The sequence below is a fragment of the Chiloscyllium plagiosum genome, chromosome 4, assembly GCF_004010195.1.
Source record: "Chiloscyllium plagiosum isolate BGI_BamShark_2017 chromosome 4, ASM401019v2, whole genome shotgun sequence".
Classification (NCBI taxonomy): domain Eukaryota; kingdom Metazoa; phylum Chordata; class Chondrichthyes; order Orectolobiformes; family Hemiscylliidae; genus Chiloscyllium; species Chiloscyllium plagiosum.
This window is the reverse complement of record NC_057713.1, coordinates 86,057,895-86,083,832: the sequence shown is the minus strand read 5'-3', so window position 1 is coordinate 86,083,832 and position 25,938 is coordinate 86,057,895. Positions and strand designations below refer to the sequence as shown.

At 42.5% G+C, this 25,938-nt stretch overlaps 1 long non-coding RNA gene across 9 annotated transcripts in view; it reads left to right on the top strand.

The window, feature by feature from the left end:
- LOC122549174 overlaps positions 1 to 25,938 on the top strand; it is a 228,321-nt gene that overhangs the window by 114,209 nt on the left and 88,174 nt on the right. For all 9 annotated transcript variants that reach the window (XR_006311453.1, XR_006311450.1, XR_006311446.1 and 6 more), the window contains one exon: positions 6,922 to 7,066. This is a non-coding gene — a long non-coding RNA (uncharacterized LOC122549174). The remainder of the gene's footprint in view (positions 1 to 6,921; positions 7,067 to 25,938) is intronic.

Genomic DNA, 25,938 nt, shown 5'->3' with positions numbered 1-25,938 from the left:
TTACTAATTGTACCTCTTATGCTAGCATCCAAATCATTTATGTAAATGACAAAAAGTAGAGGGCCCAGCACTGATCCTTGTGGCACTCCACTGGTCACAGGCCTCTAGTCTGAAAAACAGCCCTCCACCACCACCCTCTGTCTTCTACCTTTGAGCCAGTTCTGTATCCAAATGGCTAGTTCTCCCTGTACTCCATGAGATCTAACCTTGCTAATCAGTCTCCCATGGGGAACCTTGTCAAACACCTTACTGAAGTCCCTTAATATCAAATCTACTGCTCTGCCCTCATCAATCTTCTTTGTTACTTCTTCAAAAAATTCAATCAAGTTTGTGAGACATGATTCCCCATGAGCAAAGGCATGTTGAGTATGCCAAATCAGTCCTTGCCTTTCCAAATACATGTACATCCGGTCCCTCAGGATTCCCTCCAACCACTTGCCCACCACTGAGGTCAGGCTCACTGGTCTATAGTTCCCTGGCTTGTCTTTACTGCCCTTCCTAAACAATGGCACCACGTTTGCCAACCTCCAGTCTTCCGGCACCTCACCTGTGATTATCGATGATACAAACATCTCAGCAAGAGGCCCAGCAATCACTTCTTCAGCTTCCCACAGAGTTCTCGGGTACTCCTGATCAGGTCCTGGGGATTTATCCACTTTTAACCGTTTCAAGACATCCAGCACTTCCTCCTCTGTAATCTGGACATTTTGCAAGATGTCACTATCTATTTCCCTACAGTCTAAATCTTCGATATCCTTTTCCACAGTAAATACTAATGCAAAATATTCATTTAGTATCTCCCCTATTTTCTGTGGCTCCACACAAAGGGACTTGTAGATCATAATCATACATCATAATCATAATCTCATCTATACCCTTCTCGCCATCTCCTAACTCTCAACAATTCTGCATCCACCCAACACTCCTTTGCTCACTGACCTCCATGGATTCCTGTCCAATTACAGGTTGCATCGTTGTTTTCGATTCCTTCCATGTCCTTACCCTTCCCCATGACCCTACAAGATATTGGCATTCCTCTCTTCCTAACCTCAAGAGCATTCCTGATTTTGATTGGTTACTATTGATGAGAACTTCCAGTTTCCTAGGCCCTAGGCTCTGGGATACTGTGTGAAACGGCTCTGTCACTCCCCTCCTTTATGTCGCTTGTTACAACCATCTCCTATAACCGTAGGATGCAAGCTGACTAGGCATTTCTCCTCAGTGGAGTCAACCAGTGCGATGCTTTACCACAGAGGGATTTGGAGATGGGTCGTTACGTATATTCAAGATTGAGAGAGACTGATTTATAATCAGTAAGGGAATGAGAGGGTTATGAGGAAAGGGCAGGAAAGTGAGGGTAATCAGATCAGCCACATTTCCTTCAATGGCAGAGGAGACTTAGTAAGCCAAAATGGCCTGCTCCTCCTTGACTGTCTTACATTCTAAACTTATGTGACCTGACTGAATTTATGCATAGCTTAGTATGCGAGCTTATGTGACCTGACTGAATTTCTGCATAGCTCAGTATGCGAGCTATTGTGAAGTCAGCATCTGGGAGTGCTTTGCTATGTTGAGGATACAATGTAAAGGCAAGTTGCTCAGGGCCCAGGTTCCACTTGAGAAGTGCATGGATGGTGTGCCAGTAGAATTGAAAACAACCAAAGTGTCTTTGTGTGACATAGTTTGGAACTAATATTCCTCCTTCCACTATTACTATGGTATCCATCTCCAAACCAAGACCACCATCTGAGCCAGGGTGGGAAGGTGTGGCTGGCTGGGGGCTTTGATTTTTATTTCCCTCACTCCCTCCCACAGTGTGCAGCCTGAAATGTTGATAAACTCCAATCCGGACCTCTGTCAGGAGCAGTCATTTGAGCTGAGGTGGAATGGCAGCCAGTCCTGTGGAACTGTATCTTAGCTCAGGCTAGCACCTACCAGGGAGGGCTAAGGAATGGGATGCAGTTTTGAAAAAGGGTCTGCATTGTGCCAGTAAATTTTGGAAATCAGCCCAAAAAAATCAACTTGAATTTTTGTGCCATTATGTATATAAGCAGCTAAACAGAGTTGGATTATGTGTTCGCTTGGCTCCTGTTTGCTTCCCTGAGTGATGTATAAATCCGACGTGTTGAATAGACAAGGGCGTTAGCAGTGGAGCTGTGCCACTTCTGTTTATACTCTTAATGCTGGCGTCAACATAGTAATCCACTGCTTAGAAATACGTGCAGATGGATACAAGTGCTTGAAAGGTTGCTACCGGAGAGCCATTAGCAAGAGCTTCCTACCAACACTTAGCAACAGACGTCACAGTGAAGTAATTGGTATCGTAAAATGCCATCTGCCATGCCTGGTGAATGGATCTAAGACGCAGTACTGGAGTGCTTTCTAATGTGCACGTCCCTTCCTCTGTGTTGCATTGTGGCAGAATTATCCTTGAAAATGTGAAAAGGCCTAGGTCCATGCTTCTGATTTCACTTAAGCCCTCATGCATGTCGCAATATGCTTGTTTCCAATCCATTAGAGCCTCCGTTTCAAAATTTTCATTCTTTTAAAACTCATAAACATGGTTTTATATCCGTAATCTGCTCCAGCACCATGGCTCTTGTGTAAGGTTTCTGTTCCACCAGTTCTGGACTTTGGTGCATCTGCGTTTTCACCACGACACCACTGGTGACTTGTGCCTACGCCCAGAGCACCGGAATTGCTTCCTTGAATTTCTCCACTCCTACTGCTTCCTTTTTAATTGCTAGTTTAAATCTGCCTGTCATCTGACCTGATGTCATGTTATGTGACACAGTGCTTGATAACTGTAAAAAGTGGCAACATCCTATTCTAAAGCTTCCAATGATTACTCAGAGGAGACTGTAAACTCCCTATGATCGCTTCTGCTGTAACTTGCGTTTCTTCAATGCGAATTGGCTATAACACGATTGAAGAATTTAGACCATCATTTATAGAAAACACACTCTCCTTACCTGTATTGGCAATCACGCGGTTCTCGTCCCATTGGTTTCAATGGTGCTGCGACCACTTTATTTTCTTATAACGCGGGATCGCCTGGGAATGGAACAATTGCATTACATCCGAACAGACTGTACTTGCCTTTGATTTTGTTCAGTCAGCCTTCCAGATACTAAGGGGAGTGAACATGACTGTGATAACCAGTTTCGGAGCCCTCATGTATTTAACATTCCTTAGGATTTGAGCTATAGGGAGAGGCTGAATATACTGGGGATATTTTCTCTGGAGCCTCTGAGGCTGAGAGATGACTGTAGAGGTTTATAAAATCATGAGGGTCAACAGAGTCCAAAACTAGAGGGCATAGGTTTAAGGTGAGAGGAAGAAAATTTAAAAAGGATCTGAGGGGTACCTTTTTCACGCAGAGGGTGGTGTGTGTATGGAATGAGCTGCCAGAGGAAGTGGTGGAGGCTGGTACAATTACAACTTTATAAAAGGCATCCGGATGGGTATATGAATGGGAGGGGTTTAGAGGGATGTGGGCCAAGTGCTGACAAATAAGATGAGGTCAGATTGGGATGTTTGGTTGGTGCGGGCAATTTGGACTGAAGGGCCGATTTCTATGTCATATAACTTGATGACTATGATCCCTGGTTTTCATCTGTCAGCTTTGACAACACCCAATGAATTCCAGAAATTTGATTTGCATCCGCGTCATAGGAAAATTGCATTTGCTTTTGACTTGGGGCAAATTTACAAATTTCGGAATTTTGAAGTAAAAACAGAAAAAGTCGGAAACGTGCATTAAGTTTCATCGTTTCGTATCACAGTGCAGGCCTGCCGAAAATATTAACATGTGGGCAGTTTTACAGCTCTCTCTGCTGGTGATTGCTTTCTCAACACCCTCTTGCCTGCCTCAACCAGTCTGCAGTTTTACCTTGGAAAGGGCGAGTTCTGATTCTGAAAGAGTTAATGCATTCAGCTTCTTCCAGCCTCTTGATGATGGTCAGGCAAAGAGGAATCTCGCTTGTGATACTGGTGGAGACGTGTGTCATTAGCATCTTCTGATAATTGTAATTATTATGTCTAACTAGCCAGTGTAACTTAGATACCAGTTTCTATCTTGTGATAAAACTGCATCTTGTTAAGACAAGAGTCTCTTGTTAATACTCACTGGTGGTTCATCCTTTACGAATGGAAACTAAACAGTTGTTAAATCCAATATAAAATGGATACTTCGGAGGATGCATTATCACAGTGGAAATGATATTTTGGTTTAATTTTAATATTTTTTGGGTAAAAAGAAATAAATTTATTCAAGGGTGTGAAGGCGCAGAGTGGGGTGTGTGGAAAGAGAAATTAATTGTGATCGTTCTGTTGAGGCTTTGAATTGAAAGAATAAACTGATTTTTTTATGTGGTAACCTCACGTTCTATCTTCCATTGAGCAAGATAAAGACACTGGAACTGAGGACAGAAATGGAAATGACCAGAATTAAATTGAAGAAAATCCTCTTCCACGTTCCAGATTGTTAAATGTTGAAAATAACTTAAGTTTTTCAAAAACAGAAGGACTTTTTTTGTGACTGAAAAAACAAAAATGATAGAGCCAGTAGTGGGCAGTGCTGGAAATACCCAGTAGGTGAGGCAGAATCTGTGGAAAGAGAAGCCTCAGATCATTGACTTTTCAAAACTACCTGAGCTGAGGGGTATTCTCAGCGTTACAGACACTCACATCCCAGTTCAGCAAGTAGAATATTGGCTTTCATTTCAAATAGAATGGAGTATAGAAGTAGGGTGTGTTGCTAAAATTGTACAAGGCACTTGTCAGATCACAGATGGAATACTGTGGGTAGTTTGCTCCCCTAATGTAAGGAAAGATATACTGGCATTGGAGGCAGTCCAGAGAAGGTTCATTCGATTGATACCAGTATGGATTCATGGAGGGATTACCTCAAGAGGAGAGGTTGAGTAGATTGGTCTTGTATTCACTGGAACGTGGAAGAATGAGAGATGGCTTTATTGAAAAATACAAAGTTCTTGGGGAAACTTGAGAAGTTAGGTGTGGAAAAGTTGCTTCCCCTTGTGGGAGAATCTGGGACCCAGGGGCGTAATCTCATATTAAGGGTTTTCCCAGTTTGGACAAAGTTGAGGAGGAATTTCTTCTGAGGGTAGTGGATGTGTGGAATGCTTTGCTGCAAAGAGCTGATGAGGCTGGCTTGTTCTGTATATTCAAGGCTGAGACACTGATTTGCGATCAGTAAGGGAATCAAGGGCCATGGGGGAAAAAGCAGGAAAGTGGAGTTGAGGATTATTGGATTAGCCATGATCTCACTGCTTGGAGCAGATTTGATGGGCTGAATGGCCAGCTTCTGCTCTGATGTCTTATGGTCACAGTCTGCAGGGTGTTACCTCGGCTGTGGCCTGAGAGTCATTATGGTGCCAGCCCACATGAGTTGCGGACTATTTGTGTGAACATGTCTTTACCACTTCTTTTCCTTGTTTGAATGTTGTGGCTTTGGAAAGGCATGTTAATGCTACTTCCTTTTTGGCTAAACCAGAATACAGAGGTATTTTAGTATGATCAGCTTGGTGTACTATTAATGGATGGTGAAGGAGAATTAAACATTTCTACACCTGCATCCTAAGAATCCATTACACACACCTAAATGGCTTAAAGTGAGAAAACAGGTGTGTCCTATGCAAGAGGGTCTTTAGATTAGATTAGATTCTCTCCAGTGTGGAAACAGGCCCTTCAGCCCAACAAGTCCACACTGACCCTCCGAAGATTCCCCCGTCCCCTGCCCAGACCCATCTCCCTTTGACTAATGCACCTAACACTATGGGCAGTTTAGCGTGGCCAATTTCACCTAACCTGCACATCTTTGGACTATGGGAGGAAACCCACACAGGCACGGGGAGAATGTGCAAACTCCTCACAGACAATCGCTCGAGGCTGGAATCGAATCTGGTCAGCAGTGCTGACCACCGAGCCACCAAGCTGCCAAAACTAGGGACAGTGGGTCCATTTGTCCTCCTCCTCTCTGTGTTTACTTGCATTCTCCTGATACTGCGATACTGGACTGTAGTTTATTGCACAACCAGCCACCCACCAGGAGATCCAGCAGTTTTCACACCTCAGTAGGTTGTATGTGTCCCCTCCTCCTCCTCCTGGTCTGTCTTGTTCATCTGTAAAAGCAAAGTTATTGTTCAAGGTAGACAATTTGCGCAGATTATGCAATAGAGTAATGGACAGATGTGTTTCTCTGTTGTTTTGAGGGTTACCATTTAAATTCAGTTAAGTGAGTAGATGTGATCTTGATTTAATATTTTCTCACTCAATACTGCAATAGAAATGTTAGCCCTCACGTTGTCTTTCCTGAAGAAGGGCTTATGCCCGAAACGTCGATTCTCCTGTTCCCTGGATGCTGCCTGACCTGCTGCGCTTTTCCAGCAACACATTTCCAGCTCTGATCTCCAGCATCTGCAGACCTCACTTTCTCCTCACGTTGTGTGTAACCACTTGCATTTGGATATGTGCCCCACAGCCTTCCTGCAAAAAGGCTGCAGCATGGACTGAAGGATTTTAAGCTTTCAGGCATTTAGTTCACCTGCCGTACATGGTCCCTGACCATTCCGACTTTGCACTTCTTTGAAAAGATATAAATTACCAAAGCAGAGAGAGAGCCTGTCCCTTCATGCTGGTCCTCATTTTCAGTCAATTACCATATAGCAAGTGAAGGACTGCTTCCCCAGTAGTGCAACATTCATTTAATTTTTTTAGTGACCACTTCCAACGTTGAAATGAGAGAAGCGTGTTAAAGCTTCCCCAGTGTCTTTTGTGGATTTTGTAAATCTGTGTGATCAGCCACTTTTGGCCTAATGAGGAAATCTGTAGACTTCTCAAGATATTTTTAATTGTTGTGTGATTTGGGGTTGCACTCTGCATCCTCTTTTGTTCTAACAGGAATCTGATGTGGATGGTGGATTCGAGTGCAGGCGCTGTCCTCCCCAGCCCCAAGAGACCACGTTGGGACAGTTCCACCATGACTCAATTCGAGAGGAAACACGAGGAGTTCCCCTTTGTCAAACCAGACAGTGAAGATCACAAGGTAAAATGTGGTTCTCTTAAAATAATTTTTTTCTGTTTTTTCTAAAAGATCTGTAATGTGTTTCCTGTAGCCTTATTTCATTGTGGGCACTCTGGCTGTTACTACCGGTGAGCTACTGAGCTGAAATTACACTTCGATGTGACAGCAACAGGAAATCCTATCTAGTTAGTATCTAAGGAAGGGCAGTTGACTCATGACAGCGTTCACCGTTGGGATTACTGTTACAGGTTTCGGAACATTTGCTCTACGTTTTCCAGCTCTTAAGAGAATGGAGTTCTTGGGCTGTGTCCCATTTGTATTTCCCATCTTTTCTCCCTTGTGACATTTGTGTTCTTTTAGACTTCACAGATCAAGCTCCTGTGTTTCCAAAATATCTGATGCGCCCTCGAAAGCTTATTTGAAAGCAGCATGTTGTCTGTATGTTCACATCCACTTGATTCTTTAAAGAGCACCTCACTGTTCCTCGTGTTTGCTCTTGATGCATTTTCCCGACCAGTTCTGCGTTGTCCTTTTTCAGTAGTTTATAAAAGGAAGCGAATATGACCATTTTCCCCTTTGCAAATTGACATGCACTGAGTATTCAGTCAGGCTGATAGACTGGTTGGTTGTGAATGGAGAGTATTTTCGTCCATCAAATAGTTTAGCCAAAGGGAAGGAATAATGAAGTTGCAGGTAGTTAATTACTATTCAAAGTATTTAATTCCAATGTATGTACTTCTTTAAAGTATTAGCCACAGGATGTACTATGCTAAATATCTGGGCTTCCTCTTTCATTCACAGGGTGAAACATATGAATGGCTCTGTTAGTTGAAGGGTGGTGACTGTCTGATTTGTAAATAGATAGTAAAGTGGGCTACAGGACTGCTGTACATACCGTTTGCTGCTGCTAATCTCTAGTTTGTGTGAATGGCTGGAGCCGGTGTCTGTCTCCTTTACAATTAGCATGTTAACAGGCTGGATATTGATATTAGTGGAGCATTGTTCTGCTAGCCAGAGGATAAATCCCGTTAGCAACAACAAGTGCATGCTGTTTAGAGCTGTGGGAGAAATAGCTATGGAATTCTTGCCATCGTGTGTAGCCTAACCTACTGGAACCACAGCTCAGGCATATTTGTAGATATCGTTCAAGCAGCCTCACTGTTGATCGAGAAGATGGTGTGAATATAGAGAGAAGGAAGATCAGTGAGCAAGAGTATTAACTTTCTTTTTAAAAAGCTTCAGTTCAGTTGTTGGAAAAAATGAATTGTCCACTGTTAAACCAAGGCACTGTTTAATAGCACTTACCAGGAGTTTATTGTGGTAGCCTCTGTGTGGGATCTTCATAGTCAGTAGTGCTGTCAGTTAGCTGCTTTATGGCTATCTTTTAGCCAGTGGCAATAAAGAGTTATATACTATGATCTTTGAACCAGCAATTTGTGTTCTGTGTTTGGAATTGAACTGAGTGGGCTCAGTCTCTCTGTGTGAAGTATATTTTGACATTTGGGCTATGGTACAAACATGCACCCAAACAGGGGGCACGGTTGGACAGGTTTGGAGGGTGGGGGCTGGGAGGGGAGTGGTTTTGGGGGCTCGCGCACAGTGTGCTGCTGCCTAGTCTCCTGAACTGGGAGTGGACTGAGCAAGTACTTCCTGTGTCAATCCCATTGAACTGAACAGGGGGGCGGGGGGAGCTTGAGCACTGCTGCAGGTCCCTTACACACAAGTGTGTCTCGGCTCAGAAACAAACCCTGAGACAGAGAGGGGGAGCAAGACAGACAGAGCAAGGACAAAGGAAACTTTAGAAAACCCTGAGCCCCAGAGGAGAGGCATTAGATCAATTGGTCGAATAATCAATTATCCGCACGAAATAGTGTCCACCCATCTTGTTCGGATAATCGAGGTTCCGCTGTATTGATGTGTAGATATATATCAATGGAGACAAAGAGAAATTAAAAGAAATGTGAGAGAACTTTTTCACCAGGTTCCTCTGACAACTAATTTGCTGTCTTTTTAGTTTTTTAAAATTGGGGTATGATCTACATTCTGTATTCGATTGTGCATCAATTTCTTTGTAGTTGCTGAAAACTAGTGGCTGGCTGTAAGTTGAGTGCAATGAAAAGGTGGATTGAAGACGGTGATACCTCACCCTACCCCACACGCTGCAATGTTTCACCAACTGCAATGACATTGGAAGATGACACACCGGAATTGTGGGTAAATAACTCCCGACTATAAATCCTGTGCATCACTCAATGGATTCTGGAAGAGTGAGAGAAAGTGTGTGTGTGTGTGTGTGCGCGCGCGTGCCCACGCGTGCGCACGGGCAGCCAATCCCACCCCAAAAAAAACCTCAACTGAAAATTTGAGTGAATGTTGACTGAGAGCAGAGTGAGTGTTGATAGTGATGCTTTTTGCAGTTGAGTAGCCTACATCCGTTCACAGGTTGAGGCTCGTGCACGAATGACTGTCACACGGATCAGAGGATCATGTTTCAGCAGCGGAATGCGCGTCTCTTTCCGGAAGGGACAAAATATTGGCCCGGATAAGTGACCGATGCTTGAAGCTGATGACCCATCTTCTCAGCTGGGAGATTCTGTCTGCCAGAAAAAGACCTTGAGAGATGGCAAACATTTGAAAGTTATGTCTGGGCTCTGAGCCAATTCACTAGCATGGATAATTATAGAGTACTGCTATTCTGTTCCCCCATAGGCTCTATAGTATTGTTTCATATTCACTTTAAACACTTGCTGTTTACTCAAACTACACTGGGAACTGGCCATAAACCAACAAGAAAAGAGCGGTGTTACACTGCATGCACCAAAGGTCTACCGTGAAGGCTGAAACCCTTGCTAATGATGAGCCTGACTTTTTATTTGAAAGGTTTTAGAGCAGCCAAAACTGTAGTTTTGTTCACAAGGACTATTTTGGAATCTTTCATGAGAACAGAGTAAGCTGCCAAGTACAAATTGTAACTTCTCTCATCGCGCCTTGTCCAAGCTTGCTAGGTGCTGAGTTTGACAAAGGAACACACAGACAACAATTACTGCTGCAGTGACTGGATTCAGTGGAGTGATATAAAAATACAATCATATTCTATTTGTATGGCATCTTCTCAAATAAAACCTACTCATAACCTGACATTTGTAGAACTAACAAGCAAATTACAGTGTTTGCTGCAGAGGTAAGTTTTGTTTATGCGTATATATCTTTATTCGTTTATGGGATGTGGGTATCCTAGCTAGGCGAGCCTTTCTTGTCAGAGGGCAATTAAGAATCAGATGTATTACTGTAAGTATGGAGTCACATGTAGGCCAGACCAGGTAAGGATGGCAGATTTCCATCGCTAAAGGCCCTTCCTTAGTGAACAAGATGAGTTTTGAGAACAATTGGTGTAGGGTACACAATCGCTTTTAGGCTATTTTATTTACAATAGCGTCTCCTGAAGTCTGAAAACTGCAGGTTTTGTTTTGGCAATATAAAGCCGACTTTTAAAAACAAATTTTAAAAACCTATTTTATTAAACACTTTTCACAGATATACACATTTATTAGTTTTTTTCGAGTTTTGTGTGTTAGGTTTTAAATATAGAGAGATAAAAACTGATCTGAAATATTTCATTGCTGCTGTATATGCGTCTGGATGTCAGCAAGTGCAGCCTTTTTAAAAATTCTGATTTTAATTGAATTCAGATTTCACCATCTGCCATGGTGGGATTTGAACCCATGTCAGCAGAACATTAGCCTTGGGTTCTGGATTACTTATTCACATACAGATTCTGTATAAAGGTAAAATCACCAGAAGGCTGCTATCTCTCATTAGAAAGAGATGATTTAACCTGAGGGTCACATCACCTCAGGTGAGGGGAGAGGATGAGATAGAGAGTCCCTGGGCTAGTACAGGAATTGAACCCACACTGTTGGAATCACAAACTGGCTGTCCAGCCAACTGAGCAATCTGACACCCCCGATTGTATTCTTATTATTACTATTCTTATGTTATTATTACAGTGTAGATGAAGGCCATTAGACCCATTGAGTCTGTTGCACCCTAATCATAGGAATCCACTCAATCCCGTTCCCATTCCATGGTTGGTCTTCGAATCAGACCAAGTCAGCAACAACTACTTTGTCACTCAGATATCCTAGACTGCTAGAAGGAAAAGAGTTGACTAACTGACCTATTCCAGACTAGGTGTTCCCTGTACCTGTTTCCTGATTTTTGAAAGCAAGTAATAGCCGCATGAATAATTTCAAGAGCACTTTACCTTTGTTGAATTGCCAGACACTGCGACCAGGTTTCCATACCTGTTCAAGGAGCTCCTCATTGTAACTTCTTAGACCTCTGTCAAACTGATAGCGTGCAGCAACAATATTCTGTTCCTTTGTTGCCTGCCTCTTACAGGTGGTTCACTAAGAAACCTGAGCTGACTCATTGCCTCACATTGTGATTTGCAGAGAGATGGCGAGCTCTTACTCTTTTCAACTTGAATCAGTTGGTCAGTTTGGAGACAATCTTACGGCCGCTGAAGCATAACATGTCCACAACAGAATCGGGAGCACACCATGTGGTTATGCATTTCTGTTCGGCCGTTTGTGTATGCCGCTTAGAGGTTTTTTCAGCAGCCACCAAGTTAACCCCCACCAGGCTCAATGGGGGAAGGAAGTCCGCCCGAGTGCAAAAACGTGGTGGGAGCATTGGACGGTTTCTATTGAACGTGCCGTCCCAGGATGCAACACGCTCCTTCCAGTCATGACACCCACTATATCGCAATCACTCGGACATGGTTTATTTTGATCATAGTAAAAAAATTCATTTTAAACAGCAATAGAATTAGCAGCAGCTGTTCAATTAATAAAAATCACCAAAAGGATTTGTTTCGATTTTGGTATTTCCCCACAATTGCTGTGCAACTGGAAAAATGTAACTTTGTTTATCATGGTTCTGTACGGAACCTAAATCTTTTTCATATGTATTATTTTTCACAGGAGAGGGGGACTTCCATCAGATTGGTGCAGTATTACTAATCTGAACCTGAAATAGCTTTCTGGATTCTAAGTTAAGATAGCTCATTGATGAACAGATACCTCAAACTGTCTGACTATGAGAGATTTTCTATCTCAGTTGCATGTCATTCATGCAGTAGCTGTGTTGTGAACGTTGATCTGTTTTTCATGTCTCTGCAGCTTTGTTTTCTAGCTTTCCGAACGGTTTTTAAAAAAAACTTTTGTTATTTGCTCATCTTTCTCACCACAATAGATGTCTGCCCAATCACTTTTTTAAAACCAAAAAAAACCTGCAGTAAATCGATGGGACCTTGAAAGTTGTTCATGTATCCTACAACATACTGCAATCTATAATTACCAATTTTTTTAAGAGACTGTACATTAATAGTAAATCGAAGTGTTAACAAATATCCATGTAGAGTGTCCAATTTTCAAATTGTACAGCTTTTCTCTTTTCTTTCACACAAGATTAAAATCAATCTAGATCAGTGCTAGATCCTCCCCGCAAAAACCAAAGACCCACCCCCAGCCCCTTCAAGGATCGAAGGCAAATTGATCAGATCTGAGTAGCGCATGTACAAGACAGTGACAGCGCACACTTAACCAAGACTGTTCCTCCCTGCCCTCATTGCCCTGCCTGCGGTCAGATTGTCACAGATCAGTGGAAGAAATAGCAGCTCACTGAAAGGAAAGCACGCATCTCTCGGAGGTAAATAGAAACAATAATCCAGAGAGCAGCAGTAATTAAATATCAGTGAGTGGTGTGTATGTGTGGTTGCCGGAGTTGGGGCAGGGAATGAAGAGAAAAGGTGAGTGCAGATGCGAGAATATGCACAAAAGGGTAAATCTGGAGCCTGGGAGATGGTGGGAGTGGTGTTGGAGCGAGGAAGCCAAAGGGGAAGCAGTGGGGTCAAAAGTGAGCACGACAGGCCGACGTCAGTGAAGATGGCAGAGGTCGGGAGCAGAAAAGCCACAGGCCAATTCTTTGGGCAGCCAGTCTAAATGTTTCTGTCTGGTCCTGGATTTTGAATACCTACATCCAGGAGAGATACATAAGCTGGAAGCGACAGGGAATTCTCCCTCAGCTCCCAGTGGATCAGAGCCAGGGAAAATGACTTGCTGAGCAGGTTTGTTCGACAAGTGAAATACCAGTATAACTTGATGCTGAAGTAACCGATCAGAAAGTGTTATGACCTTTCAATACTGAAGCTGTTATTTTGGAACGAGAACTTAATCTGCAGATAATTTGGCACTTAGGGGATGGGGCCAGTGCTTTGTTTGTGTATCTGGAATCCTTCTTTGGCAAGGCAATGAATTGTGCTGCAGGCAAGGAGTGAGATGCCGTTTTGGACTGAGATAGTTTCACTCAAAACTGATTAAAGTGGAGAGTTCCTTTGCCTTTGTCCAAGCTGCACTTTTAACCCAGGTCAGTTGAATCAGTGTTCGGACAAGTTTGGAAATATGTGTAACCACCTGCATTAACTACTGACACCACACCCTCATAAGTTGCACAGTCACTCAGCATGAGCAGATATACCATTACAGGGGACAGGCATCACCTATCTGTAATTAGAGTCTTAGAGGTGTGCAGCACGGAACCAGGTTCTTCGGCCCGACTCATCCATGCCGACCAAGTTTCCTGAGCTGAACTAGATCTATTTGCCTGCGTTTGGCCCATATTCTTCTAAACCTTTCCTATCCACATACCTGTCCAAATGTTTTTTTTTAAATGTTGTGATTGTACTCACCTCCACCACTACTTCTGGCAGCTTGTTCCATAAACGTACCACCCTCTGTCGTCCCTTTAAGAGGTGCTTGTGACCAACATAGCGGTAATATTAAAGGAATCGTGCACGTCAACAAACTGACTGCAAACAGCAAAGAGACAATGGGGAGATCACTGGTTATTGGCCCTCTGCCTTTGTCCTGTTTCTGTTGCTGAGATTTTACGGTCAGGGAATGGGACACCTTCCACACTCTTTGCAGCTGAGAAACTTTACAAATTTTCACTCCTCCTTAATTTCATCTGGAAATTCCAGATATTCTCTGCAGAGATTCAGTTTTGGAAAAAACACGGGACAGAGATTTGCAGGGTGTGCTTGTCTGTATTTCTGATCAACCCTGCCGGCAGGCATTACTCTATGTAAGGGCAAGTGTTTGTACAATTATTCCTCAGGCATCAACAACAAATAGAAACACCACCCCACCACCTGAGTTCAGTTATGCACCAGTTGGGTGGATAATAATGTTCCTTCTTCCATTTCTAACAGTGTGCCATCATCCTCGCAGTCCCATCCTCGCGTCTCTGACTGAGTTGGAGAGTTTTTGAGAAGGGTGGACTGGTGTGTTTGCTTTGCTTATTTTCACTAGGATTTGAGTCAAAACGTCCCATCTTATCCTATTGAGGTGATATGAAACAATGAACTGCGGATGATGGAAACCTGACAGAAACAAATTGCTGGAGAAAGCCAGCAGGTCTGGCAACACCTGTGGAGAGAAAGCAGAGTTAACATTTCCTGCCTGGTGACCCTTCCACAGAACCATGTGGAATCTCCAGCGTAAGAGGAGATCAGGGATCCATGAGTTACATATGTAGACAGTGGGATAAACACACTGGAGGCAAAATGAATCCCTGTTGGTCCCTCATCCATCGGATTGCCATGCTTATTATGACCCTTTAGACTCTGAATGAGAAACTTTCAATTTGAGTAATAAATTCAATGCCAAACCATTGAGAGAGAGAACTGAAGAATCATCCTATTTTGAGGGACAGAAATAGAATCATGGAAATTTTAAAAATTTAATTATTAAAATCTGAAGGAATATATTTTAAGTTCATTTTGAGTGCCAGAGGTTGTTTGATTATAATTAGCATCTGTTAGACCATTCAAGGGGACAGTGATGCTGAAATGACTCAGCCCTCACTTTCTGTGTTGAGTTTAGCCCATACCTAGAATACAGATATAGGGACTTCATGCTGACTATTGTATTTGTGTGGAGAACTGGTTGTGGCCATGATTATTTTCATACAGTTTATGGAGAAGTCTGTGTGTCTGACATGCACTAATCGCAGACTATCACTCATCCAAAGATGCTTGCCAAGTAGTGCCTAAATCCTGTGAGTGTCAGTAACCTCAGCAATTTTGACAAACATTATGGCTTATTCCACTGGCCTTTATTTGAAGGGAGGAAGCCATTTTGCACTGCATTTGCTTTTTCTTTTGCCAGTTTATTTTTCCTCATCCTTTCTTGAAATGTTAACTCAGAGAACAGTCTAATTTTGCAACTCGCCTTGTCCACTTGACCTTGGCAGTAGTGTTGCTGCTGCATTTAATTGTGCAGAGGCAAGTCAAGTAAAAGCTGGTCATGGCCTTGCCTGGCACTTGCGTGCATGTGCTTTTATGGTGGGGGCTGGTAGAGAAGAATAGAGGGGACCTGCAGTCTGGTCAAGCCAATGTCAGTACAGATCATCGCTCAAATCTGGGGACTTCGTGGTTTAATATACCTCTGCTGTGCACTGCCTTAAGCAGCCAAGCGAGGTGGGAGAACCCCAATAAATGTTCTATAAAAGGACATGGGTGCAATGTTTTTGAAGTTACGACATGAGAATTAGTTTTCAATCTGACAGGTGCTAATGTGCCTCTTTTATTTCCTTCAGTCTTCCATTCTTGCTGTGCCCAGCTCTGTGACACTTAGACTTCCATTTTACTGTTATTGCTGTGCAGCAGCATCACCGATTACCAGGTGCGTGAGATCGATTTAGTCGTAGCCAGAACTGCCCCTTTGAGCTGGTTATCCCCTTTATCTGCAGGAATGTAGTGTCATTCCTGTCTCCAGAAATATGATGGAATGTGATTAACCAGTAGAGATGCCGATGGGTGGGTGTCATTTGCTCAAAAGGATGGGAAGAGGGGTTCGACTGAGGGTGGGTCGTGCAGGAATTAATCCTTGAATCGGCTCCACTCTTCTTTAGCTAAATGATAAGTCGTAATGAAGTGATGGATCTCAGCTGACATTATTTAAAAAAAACCATCTTAGCTCATCACCCTGCATGCTGCTAGAAGACTGACAGTAATAATTAGAAGGGCTTAGAGGCAGTCTATGGTGAGGCAATTGACAGATAAAACTACATGGATGTCTCTGAGTCATTGGAAGAAGAGTGGGCGGGAATGTGGAGTTGAGCCAAACGTCAGACATGATCTTATCGAACGGCCAAGAAGGCTGAGTTTGCTGAGCTGTCGGGCCAAATGGAATGGGGCCCTTGCTATTCACAGCATCTCTGCTCCTCAAACAATGCCTGAGCCTTGAGCAACAGCAGCACGAAAGCAGAATACTGCAGATGCTGGAAATCAGAAATAAAAGCAGACAATACCTATCAGGTTGGACAGTGTCTGCAGAGAGAGAGAAGCAGAGCTAACTTTTCTGGTCGACGACCTTTCATTGCAGCTGAGGAATCCTGTCGGTCTTGTGACTCCCTCTCCCCAAACACAGTCATGACATATGAAATCGACAAACAGCAGGCTGGAATGACACAGCAAGCCAGGCAGAATCAGGAGGTGGGGAAGCCATCCCTTCAGTCCTGAGGAAGGGTTAATACCGAGACTGTATTCTTCCATCCTCCTGTTTGTCCACTTTTGGATTCCAGCATCTGCAGTTTTTTTGACTTACGATATATGAACATTGAAAGAAGAAAGAGGAATAGATCATTCAGGCCCTTACTCAGATCTCATTTGATCTGATTGGGACTTCAAATCCACCTTCCCCACCACCCGATAATCCCGCAACCCCTTTGCTTAATAAGAATCTCTCCATCTCTGCCTTGAAGGTATTCTAGGATGCTGCTTCCAGCACCTCTCAGGAAGACAGTTCCAAAGACTTAGGGCCCTCTGAGAAAAATAATTAATTTGCCTAATCACTATTTTAAATGGGTGACCTCGTATTTTTAAGCAATGATCTCTAGTTATGACTTGTCCCACAAGAGAAACCATCAACTCCACTTTGACCCTTTCAAGACTCCTTAGGATCTTGTATGTTTCAATCAAGTCTTCTCTTACTCTGATGAACTCCACACTAGCCTGTCCAAACTTACCTCATAAGACAGCCTACCCATTCCAGGGTATTAATCTGCTAAACCTTCCCTGAACTGCTTCCAAATGCATTTCCACCCTTCCTTAAATAATGTGATCAAACTGGCACAATGTATTTCACATGTGGTCTCGGTTGTTTCTTGTATAAACGAAGCATAATTTCCTACTTTTGTATTCAGTTCTCCTGGTGATAAACAATATGCTTCGATGAGCGCTACCATTCACTTTCTGTACTCGCATATTAACTTTGAATCACTTAGAGATACCCAGATCTTTCTGTATCTCGGAGCTCCACAACCTCACTATTTGCAAATATTGTTTAATCTTTGCTGTGAAAAATGGACAAATTCACATTCTGTTCCATTGGTCAGATCTTTGCTCACTCGGCCTATCTATGTCCCCCTGCATCATCCTTTTGCCCTCTTCACTACTTACTATACTAATTTTTGTGTCATCAGCATGATTTTTGTCCCTCTTTCAAGCTATATATATAACCATTGAGATCCCAGCACTTGGCAAAATGTAATGAGCAGTGTGCAAGCCTGAAAAAGACCCATTTACTCAAGTTAGCCTGCCAGTCATCTATCCATGTCAAAATGTTATCCCTGATGTTAACTTTTACTTTCCACAGTAACCATTAATATTTCTGGAAATCTCAACACTGGTTTCCTTTATCCACAGCATGTTACTTCCTCAAAGAAAACCAATAAATTAGTGAAACATGATTTCCCTTTCCCAAAGTCATGTTGGCTCTTGACTAATTATCCAAGTGCCCTGCTTTAATTTATTCAGTTACAGTTTCTAGCATTCTTCCTATGCCAGAGGAGGAACTGGCCTGTAGATTTCTGCTGTCTGTCTCTTTCCTTTGCTGAATAATGGAGTAGCTAATGGAATTTCCCTGAAAGCAAGGAACTTTTGGAAAATCAAATCAATACATAAACTGTGTCACCAGCCATTTCATTAAGACCCAGCATGAAGTCCATCAGGACTTGTCAGCTCCAGTAATTTTCTCGGCGCCACTTCTCTGGTGATTGTAATTTACCTGAGTTCCTTCCTCCCTTCCACTTCCTGATTTATAGTTGATTCTATGATGTTACTTATGTCATCTCTAGTGAAGGCTGATGCAACATTCCTATTCAATTCATCTGCCATTTTCTTACAGTTGTTAATTCTCCAGATTCGCTGTCTACAAAATTGGATTCACTTTGTGAAATATTTATTGAAACTTGTACTATCTGATTTTGTACATTTGGCTAGCCTTCTTTCATAGTCTAACTTTTCCCTCTTTATTCATTTTGATTGACCTGTCACCTTTAAAGTACTTTAAGTTAGATATTATGTTGAACATTTTTAGTTAATTATGGATAGCGGGTGGCCCTCAGATTTTCTTTCCTGTTTAGAATGCATCTATTCTTTATTCTGAAATATCCCCATAAACGTCTGCCACAGCATCTCTGTTGATGTATCCCTTAACCTAATTTTACAACTTGCTTTCACCAATTCTTTTCATGCTCTAATAGTCGCCCTTATTTAAATTTTATGTGCTAGCCTGGGAACCCAGTCCCCCCCTCTCTAAAACTGAATGCAAAATTTAGTTATTTTATGGTCACTGATGTCTAGGGCTTCATTCTGAGACCATTAATTCTATCGGATTGCACAATACCAGGACGAGTATAAACTACTCTCTGGCCAACTTTTAAGGAACTATGTCACAAGTTTTCTATGAACTCTTCATCTAGACTCTCTGTCCATTTGGGATTTTGAGCTTTCCTGTCAAAATGTAGATTCAAATATTTGCTAATTTATTTCTGTGCCTTTCTGAGAAGCTTTCCTTCGTTCTTCCTTTATTTTCCACTTTACCATGTGGTTACAGTTAAGGAGTCTGTATGACACTCCCACAAGTGACTTGTCTTTATCACTTCTCATCTTTCCCGAAACTGTATCCACATCATCACAGTAGCTTGCCACGTTTAACTTAGTCCTGTGAGGACTCGGAGCTAAACAATTCATCTCCACTGTGTTGAATGCTCCAGGGTCCATTCCCTGTGGGGAATCTGTTGGTATATTGCTTCAGATGAGGGAGCAATACCCATCTGCGGCAAACTTTGTTTTAACTGGCTTCTTATGAAGCAGCAATCTTGGTAAACTGGCAAATATTACACACCTCAAATACTGGAAGTTTGCTATATTAATGCAATGTCTGCAATATCTGAGTAGTCAGTTGAGGGTGCGAGTCAGAAGGCTCTCAGCCGGTATGTTCTACTTATGTTATTATTTAAGTGATTTAATGCTGTAAATAAAGTATAACGGTAGTGCGTATGGCCCCGCATTATGCTTTTATCACTCATTGTGTTATTATGTAAACCTCTTGATCAATCATTACACTCCTCATCCCATAAGTGCCAAGTAATAAAGACTTTGCTGTATCTTCAACAACTTGACAGGAAAGCGAGACATGAGAAAATTTAGTATAGCACTTTTGTTAAGAATCCTGGAACATATTTGACTGCATGCAATGGCCACTGTTTTATTATAACCTGGAGGAGAGGCTTTTACACGTTTAAATAGAGCTAGGTGCGGAGGGGCAAACTGGAAGTTTTGGCAAATTATAAGACTGGATTAATACATTGTATCCCCACCCCCAGTCTGACAGCTTAGAATTTTCTGCACGTGCATCCCTGACTCTTTCACCAGGCAAGAAGTTTACAGCCACATTTTTCGTATATCGTGGCTTGTATTGTTTACATTTTACTTTATGTGCCAGGGCGTTTTGGTGACAGTATGGAAATGCTTATTTTTTTTTCCCTTAGAAGGAGAGAGTCTGGAAATATGAAATAGGAATGCATCTGACCTAAATCTCCTAAAACTAACAAGAATGCATAGTTTTATGCAGGAGAATTGACTAAAATATGAATCTGCTGTATACAAGGGTGACTCTGTCACTGCATCTGAGAAAAAAGTCTTTTCCCTTGGGCTTGTTTTGTGCACTTTTTTTCTTTTGCGTTGTAGATGGACTGAGGGCATTCGAGATATGTAATTGAGCGTATCCTTCACTCGTTTGGGTTGTTGTAAAAGTTGGAAGGTATGGATTCAATCTGAAGTAAGAGATTGAGCAACAAGAGATTAAGTGGAGTGAGGAATCCAACAGAGTGGAGGTTGGCCTCAGCAGCAGATTAACCTTGAGTGACGTGACCCTAAAAATGTACTCAAAGTGCAAAGTAGCTGTTGTCAGACTTTATATATCTAGGCGGACAGTGCAATGGTGAGGGGAACACAGCACTGTCAGTGGTGTTGGCCCGCTCTTTTAGATGCGACAATGATTCATAATTAATGTAATGCCTGCTGGGTAAAAGCTATATTGAAGTGGCTGCTAATGGATATTTGAGATGAGTGAGGAAGTGATGGCCCGGGCAGTGGTGAATAAAGCTGAAATGCTGGAAAGGGCATTTGAGAGATTTACAGAATGCTTTTGGAACAGCACATCGGTGCCAGTAGCTTCAAGCTAACCCTTAGTGTCACTTATTAGTGTAAACAGAATAGGAAGAGGCAAGAAAATGTGTGGCTGGGGAGTTGGTGCAGGAGAGGGAGAGGTTAAATTTCTGGGGCGTTGCAAGCAGTTCTGGGGCAGGAGTACTCTGTACAAGGGGACATCATCAGTGACTTTGCTATGAGAGTAGTTAGTGATTTCATGGCATTATTTCTTTCATAGCAGGATGCTGAATAACAGCAGGAAGCAAGGAGTGGAAGGCAGATGAGAGCAAAACAGGAAAGTAGTTAAGAACAGATTAGCAAGAGAAGATATTAAAAAGAGTAATTTTGCCAAACAGGCATGGACAGATTTGAGTTAACGTACATGCAAGGGCATTCAGTATACAATGGATTTAAGCAGATTAGCTATTTTAACATGTAGTCTCTTGGTAGTACAATATTGGTGAAAAAAAGATTCATCCTGTCAAAGGTTTTTCATCCTTCACTAAGCACCCTTTTCATGTCTGGTGTAAATTGTTGTGCCCTTTAGATTTGGCATTCTTGTGACTTTGATCCTGATGTGTGCAAACTGAATAGCTTCAATAGTATGCACTTTTGTCTAACAGTGTTCAACTTGACAGTTGTTATGAGGAGTTGGACAGTATAGTGTACTTACTTCTCAAGGACAGAAATTTAATATAAGCATTTTGGAGCATAAAATAACCAGCACTATGTAGGATGGTCTCTTGTTAGTCAGTGATTCCATTGCAACCAAAGAATGATGAGTAAAACAAAGAACAACTTTGTTTCTGTGTTGACTTTCTCAGGGCATTTCTTACAATCGCAGAGTTAATTTTGTGGTTGTTGCTGCTATGTTGACCAACATGGCAGCCAGTTTATCCCTCAGTAACAGGATAAAGCCTGGTTAATCTGGTGATTGTGGTGCAGGTTGAAGAATAAATATAGCTAAGGGCATGCGCAACACTCCTATTGCTGACATTCGACATGGTACAAAAACAGAGCCCATTTGGGTGACGTTGATGGAAGAGAAGGGAAGTTTATGGATTGCCAAAATAAATGAAATGAGACAGCGAAAGAAGTGTAGATATGGCAAAATGGAATGCGGGAAGTAATAATATTTTAAGAATGAATGACTTGCTGTTGTTCCAGAAATCAAGTGGGGGTGTACAGACTGCTGCTGTCCCAGATATTTAGCCTCTCTCTCTCTTTTTTTCTCTCTCTCCTGCAACAACTGTCTAGCCACACATTTCCTTGCCTTTTGTTATTCTTCGTATACTAATAAGTGACCCCAAAGATTATCTTGAAGCTACCGGCACTGATGTCCTTTTCCTACAGCCCTCTCAATTTAACATGAGACTTACGAAAGAGGCATATGACATATTGTCAGGTGTCTCCTATGCAATAGGGACAACATGAAACAAAGAGAATCAGAAAAGCTAAAAGGTCTTGTGTGAAGAAGTAACTGGTGAGGAAGATTGGTGCTAGGTCCACTTTTGTTCCGTCATTTATATAAATGATTTAGATGAGAATACAGGAGGGATAGTTGGTAAGTTTGCGATGACCCCAAAATTGGTGATAGAGTAGGCAGTGAAGGTGGTTTCTAAGATTACAAAGTGATCTGATCAGTTGGGTCAATGGGCTGAGGAGTGGCCGGTGGAGTTTAATTTGGATAAATGCGAAGTGTTGCATTTTGGTTTTAAAATAAATTAGCAGGACTTCTACAATTAAAGGTAGAGCCTTGGATAGTGTTGTAGAACAGAGAGACCTAGGGGTTCAGGTACATAATTCTTTGAAGTTTGCATCATGTGTAGACAGAGTGACTAAAAGGGTGTTTAGCACGCTTACCTCCACTGTTTGGAGCTTGGATTGTAGGAGTTGGGACTTCATGTTGAAATTTACAAGACATTGATGAGCCCTGTTCTAGAGTATTATGTCCAGTTCTGGCCATCCTGTTATAGGAAGGATATTATGAAGCTGGAGAAGGTTCAGAAAAGATTTACCACGATGTTCCTGGGAATGGCGAGGCTGGATAAAGATGTTTTTCCTCCAGAGCATAGGAAATTGATGGACGGACTTGGCAGTTTATAATATCATGAGGGGTATAGATAAGGTGAACAGCAGGTGGCTTTTCCCTGGGGTGAGTTATTTCAAGATTAGGGCGCATTTTGTTTAAGGTGAGAAGAGAAAGATTTAAAACATCGGGCCAGTTTTCTTTTACAGAGACTGGTTCATGTGTGGCACGAGTTTCCAGAGGAAGTGGTGATGTGGGCACATTTATAACATTTAAAAGGCATAAAGTTCATGAATAGGAAAGGTTTGGAGGGCTATCGACCAAGTACAGGCAGGTGGGACAAGTTTAGTTTGGGTTTTGGATCGGCATGGACGAGTTGGAATGAAGGGTCTGTTTCTGAACTGTATGACATTTTTTTAAAAAAACCCGAATTCTACAAAAAGAAACACAAAAGAATATTGTCAACAAAGTAAAAGAATACTTGAGAGGTACAGCTGGTGAGCGACAAAAGGAGAAATCTCCTCGTTGAGGATGAAGGAATGAGTATCAAATGCATTTTTTCTTTTTGGGGTAAGTTAGTAAAGGAATGGAACAAAGGATTTACAGTCAGCCAGTGATCTAATAGAATGGTGGAACAGGCTGTCGGGACAAAATGGCCTCCCGTTGTTCCATAATGGTCAGGGCTTGGGACAAGCCTTCAAGAGGAAAGTCCTTACTAATGATTTGCTGAGTACTTCTGATAAGTGAAGAAAATGTAGAAAGTAAATTGTTGTATCTATATATAATAGATGATCGCAGCTTCCAGGAATTCAGTGTTCTCTTGGATTGCTGGAAGTTTGTACATCCCTGAATTATATATGCATGAGTAATGCCCGATTGAATCACAGGAAGTTTTTAAAGGCAAGCAACCACTGAGGCCAAAAGCCAATATAAACATGAACTGGAATCACAACTGATAGTGTGGGTTATATTTTTTTGGAGACAATGGGGGCCCAGATTGGAGGTGGGCAGAGAAAGCAGTTTCCAGTGAGTCTCCCAGCCCTGTTCCTAACTCTAGCCATTGTACCTGAGGTAGGTTCACAGCTCAGCAGGACTGCCCACCACCAGGGGACATCGAAACAAGTGGGCATCCTCAGGGCCATGGCGAGGGTGTCTAAAGGAGACCAACTGTGATTTTCCAATCGGCTTCCCAACAGGCTCTCTCTCACTGTCTCTCTTTCGTTTCCCTCCTTCACCCAAAGTCTCCATGTAGCGTGACTTTGTGAATCCTCTAGCTCTGAGGACCCATCAGTCTGGGAGATAGATCCTGTCTTCATGCCATTTAAAGAGTCATCTCTGTGAAAACGTAAAAGACTGGTGACTTCGCCTTTCTCCCCACTGCTCAAGAAAATATCTGTGGGTTCAGGATCCAGACACAGTTGATAATTGTTATTCGTTTGCGCTTAAATTTTCTCATCCATTGTGTTAGATAATAATTGGAAATATTTGTTTCTGTTTTGTTTATTGAAGATTGTTGCTCAATGCTGACCTCTAAATGACAGTGGCTTTTTGTTTCCTTGCAGTATTCCATTGATCCAGTGAGATTGTGTCTTACACACTTAGATTAGATTACTTACAGTGTGGAAACAGGCCCTTCGGCCCAACAAGTCCACACCGAACCGCCAAAGCGCAACCCCCCAGACCCATTCCCCTATATTTACCCCTTCACCTAACACTACGGGCAATTTAGCATGGCCAATTCACCTAACCGGCACATTTTTGGATTGTGGGAGGAAACGAGAGCACCCGGAGGAAACCCACGCAGATACGGGGAGAATGTGCAAACTCCATACAGAGAGTCACCTGAGGCGGGAATTGAACCCAGGTCTCTAGCGCTATGAGGCAGCAGTGCTAACCACTGTGCCGCCCCTGTGTTTTGCAGTCCAGCTTTAGTAAATTTGGGTACTTTTTGGAAGAATGACATTCATTTTCCTTGTATCATGAAGTATAGTGATAATCAAATAATCGGGCATATGCTGCTGTTGTCAAGGTGCTAGAACAAGTTGGGTTCAACATTTTGTTGACTGTTTTTAATATTTGAGGACCCAGCGTGTTTCAACGGAGGTTGCTGCTTTGAACGCTGACTGGACATGCACGTCTCTGGAAATCTCTACTGTGGCTAGATTAGATTAGGTTCCCTACAGTGTGGAAACAGGCCCTTCGGCCCAACCAGTCCACACCGACCCTCCAAAGAGTAACCCACCCAGACCCATTTCCCTCTGACTAATGCACCTAACACTATGGGCAATTTAGCATGGCCAATTCACCTGACCTGCACACCTTTGGACTGTGGGAGGAAACCGGAGCACCCGAAGGAAACCCACGCAGACACAGGGAGAATGTGCAAACTCCACACAGTCACCCGAGGCTGGAATTTAACCTGGGACCCTGTGAGGCAGCAGTGCTAACCACTGAGCCACTGTGCCGCCCCATCATATTGTGTATGTGTACATCTCAGTTATTACAGTTTGAAGTAGATCCATCTTCCCTTGCCTTTTCCTTGGTTGACAGTGCTCTGAGCGCCACTGCATCTGAAGAAGGAGCTATGCTCCAAAATAAACCTGTTGGATGATAACCTGCTGTCATGTGACTTCTGACCTTGTCCACCCCAGTCCAACACCTCCATACAATGGTTTTGAGAATGAGGCTGGAAGTATAGACTTGAACCTCGAGCTAGAATATAAAATGGACAATACTGGATTCACAGTCTCTCAGTTTCTATTTCCAAAGCAGGAAAAGGAAGGCTCAAACAGATCGCTGGTGTATTGTCATGCAAGATTGACCCCAATGTTTTAGGAGGCTGAGTGGGTGAAATCTGGTTTAACATGTCTACATCTCCAGAAAGAAAATACTGTAAACCTCATTTTGTAAAAAATCTTTCTTTGAAAAGCTAACCAAAATTTGAAATGATGCAATTCAGAGGAGTGTTGAACACTGGGAGACAATCCGTCTGGTGACATGAAACCGAAGGTGTGGGTTTGGTCATCATCTTAGAATTGGCATTTTGAATCCATGGGTCAAAGACGTTTGAGAATTATCTTTCTTCTGCCACACTCTTTCCCCTTCAGCAATGGAAAGAATACTCTGTGTACACACACACATACACAAACCCCCTACAATCGATGGATTGCGGAACTGACGGAGTAGAGCATCTTGAAAATACTGTTAAGTTGGATTTCAATCCTAAAATGAGCTGTAAATTGTTGGTCAAGCTAATCCCTTGGTATTGTAGCTTTTGCTACCGTTCCATCTTTCAACATGGAT